The 3,546-nt window shown below is 38.7% G+C and overlaps 1 non-coding gene across 1 annotated transcript; it reads left to right on the top strand.

Moving 5' to 3' along the window:
- Positions 1–1,772: 1,772 nt before the first annotated feature.
- LOC148549429 (small nucleolar RNA R71) lies at positions 1,773–1,880 on the top strand. Its single transcript, XR_015898134.1, has one exon. It is a non-coding gene; the product is annotated as a small nucleolar RNA R71 (small nucleolar RNA).
- The last annotated feature ends 1,666 nt before the right edge of the window (positions 1,881–3,546 follow it).

Raw genomic sequence — 3,546 nt, 5'->3', positions numbered from 1 at the left:
ATAATTAAAGATTGGGTTGCCTCCCAACAAGCACTTCTTTAATGTCAATAGCTTGACAGGGCTCTCATGGAGCCTCACAGATGTTCAGAGCAATGTTGGAACCTCCCAACACCAAACTTAGAGTTTGAATGTGGGGGTTCAACACCAAACTTAAAGTTTGGTTGTGGCCTCCCAACACCAAACTTAGAGTTTGACTGTGGGGGCTCTGTTTGACTCTATATTGAGAGAAGCTCTTCATGCTTCCTCTCCATGGTTACAGAGGGATATCCTTGAGCTTTAAACACAAGGGAGTCTTCATTCACTTGAATGATCAATTCTCCTCTGTCAACATCAATCACAGCTTTTGCTGTGGCTAGGAAGGGTCTACCAAGGATGATGGATTCATCCATACACTTCCCAGTCTCTAGGATTATGAAGTCGGCGGGGATGTAGTGGCCTTCAACCTTTACCAAGACATCCTCTACAAGTCCATAAGCCTGTTTCTTTGAATTGTCTGCCATCTCTAGTGAGATTCTAGCAGCTTGTACCTTAATGATCCCTAGCTTCTCCATTACAGAGAGAGGCATAAAGTTTATACTTGACCCCAGGTCACACAGAGCCTTCTCAAAGGTCATGGTGCCTATGGTACAAGGGATTAAGAATTTTCCAGGGTCTTGTCTCTTCAGAGGCAATTTCTGCCTAGTCAAGTCATCCAGTTCTTTGATGAGCAATGGAGGTTCATCCTCCCAAGTCTCATTACCAAACAACTTGGCATTTAGCTTCATGATTGCTCCAAGGTACTTAGCAACTTGCTCTTCAGTAACATCTTCATCCTCTTCTGAGGAAGAATACTCATCAGAGCTCATGAATGGCAGAAGTAAATTCAATAGAATCTCTATGGTCTCAGTGTGAGCCTCAGATTTCCATGGTTCCTCATGAGGGAACTCCTTGGAGGCCAGTGGATGTCCATTGAGGTCTTCCTCAGTGGAGATCACTGCCTCTTCCTCCTCTCCAGGTTTGGCCATGTGAGACGTGTTTATGGCCTTGCACTCTCTCTTTGGATTCTCTTCTGTATTGCTTGGGAGAGTACTAGGAGGAAGTTCAGTAATTTTCTTACTCAGCTGACCCACTTGTGCCTCCAAATTTCTAATGGAGGACCTTGTTTCAGTCATGAAACTTTGAGTGGTTTTGATTAGATCAGAGACAATGGTTACTAAGTCAGAGGGGCTTTGCTTAGAATTCGCTGTCTGTTGCTGAGAAGATGGTGGAAAAGGTTTGCCATTGCTAAACCTATTTCTTCCACCATTACTGTTGTTGAAACCTTGTTGAGGTCTCTGTTGATCCTTCCATGAGAGATTTGGATGATTTCTCCATGAAAGATTATAGGTGTTTCCATAGGGTTCTCCCATGTAATTCACCTCTTCCATTGCTGGGTTCTCAGGATCATAAGCTTCTTCTTCAGAGGAAGCTTCCTTAGTACTGCCTGTTGCTGCTTGCATTTCAGACAGACTCTGAGAAATCATATTGACTTGTTGGGTCAGTATTTTATTCTGAGCCAATATGGCATTCAGAGTATCAATCTCAAGAACTCCTTTCTTCTGATTTGTCCCATTATTCATAGGGTTCCTTTCAGAAGTGTACATGAATTGGTTATTTGCAATCATCTCAATGAGTTCCTGAGCTTCTGCAGGCGTCTTCTTCAGATGAAGAGATCCTCCAGCAGAGCTGTCCAATGACATCTTGGATAGTTCAGACATACCATCATAGAAGATACCTATGATGCTCCATTCAGAAAGCATGTCAGAAGGACACCTTCTGATCAATTGCTTGTATCTTTCCCAAGCTTCATAGAGGGATTCTCCTTCCTTCTGTCTGAAGGTTTGGACTTCTACTCTAAGCTTGCTCAATTTTTGAGGTGGAAAGAACTTTGCCAAGAAGGCATTGACTAGCTTTTCCCAAGAGTTTAGGCTTTCTTTGGGTTGTGAATCCAACCATGTCTGTCTCTTACAGCAAAAGGGAAGAGCATAATTCTGTAGACTTCAGGGTCAACCCCATTGCTCTTGACAGTGTCACAGATTTGCAAGAATTCAGCTAAGAACTGATGAGGATCTTCCAATGGAAGTCGATGAAACTTGCAATTCTGTTGCATTAGAGAAACTAATTGAGGCTTAAGCTTGAAGTTGTTTGCTCCAATGGCAGGGATTGAGATGCTTCTCCCATAGAAGTCGGGAGTAGGTGCAGTAAAGTCACCAAGCACCTTCCTTGCATTGTTGGCATTGTTGTTGTTTTCGGCTGCCATGGCTTCTTCCTCCTTGAAGATCTCTATTAGGCCCTCTAGAGAGAGTTGTGCTTTAGCTTCTCTTAGCTTTCTCTTCAAGGTCCTTTCAGGTTCAGGATCAGCTTTAACAATGATGCCTTTGTCTTTGCTCTTGCTCATATGAAAGAGAAGAGAACAAGAAAGTATGGAATCCTCTATGTTACAGTATAGAGATTCCTTGAAGTGTCAGAGGAAAAGAAGAATAGAAGGAGAAGGTAGAAAGAGAAGAATTCGAACTTATCAAGAGGGATAGAGTTCGAATTGTTGATAGTGGAGGAGTGTTAGTCCTTAAATAGAAGGATGTGAGAAGAGGGGAAGAATTTTTGAAATTAAAGTAAAAGATTTTGAAATAATTAAAAGAAATTTTGAAAATTTGATTGATGATTTTCGAAAATTAAAATTGGGAAAGAAATTAAGTGATTTTTGAAAAAGATTTTGAAATTAGAAATAAAAAAGATTTGAAAAAGATGTGATTGAAAAGATATGATTGAGAAGATATGATTGAAAATCAAATTAAAAAGAGAAAGTTTTAAAATTAAAGTTGATTACTTGACTAACAAGAAATTAGAAGATATGATTCTAGAATTAAAACTTTTGATTCTTTCTTAATAGGCAAGTAACAACTAGAAAATCTTGAATTAAATTATTAATTATAGCAAGGATTTTTGAAAATAGTAATAAATAAAAAAAATTGAAAAGAAATTGATTTTGAAAAGATATGATTGAAAGGATATGATTTGAAAAAGATTTGATTTTGAAAAATTATGAAAATTTGAAAAAGATTTGAATTAAAAACAAAATCTTCCCTCTAGTGTCATCCTGGCGTTAAACGCCTAGAATGGCATCCATTCTGGCGTTTAACGCCCAAAATCCTACCTTTTTGGGCGTTAAATGCCCAGCCAGGTACCTTGGCTGGCGTTTAAACGCCAGTTTTCCTTCTTCACTGGGCGTTTTGAACGCCCAGCTTTTTCTATTTGATTCCTCTGCTGAATGTTCTGAATCTTCAATTCTCTGTATTATTGACTTGAAAAGACATAGTTTTGAGAATTTTTTTTTGAATTTTTCAATGATGAGAAACAATCAAAATACAACTAATCTTAGGAAACTCAAACCAAACAAACAATGCATGCAGGACACCAAACTTACAAATTTTCATATAAGAGACACTAACAAATTGAGAATGCATATGACAAACAACAAAACACACAAAATAAGAGAATTTAAAGATCAGAGCAATGAAATCATCAAGA

Source organism: Arachis ipaensis, chromosome B8 (genome assembly GCF_059453495.1).
Source record: "Arachis ipaensis isolate K30076 ecotype BB chromosome B8, ASM5945349v1, whole genome shotgun sequence".
Taxonomy (NCBI): Eukaryota; Viridiplantae; Streptophyta; class Magnoliopsida; order Fabales; family Fabaceae; genus Arachis; species Arachis ipaensis.
Note: the sequence above shows the minus strand (reverse complement) of the source record. Positions and strands in the feature narration are given on the sequence as shown.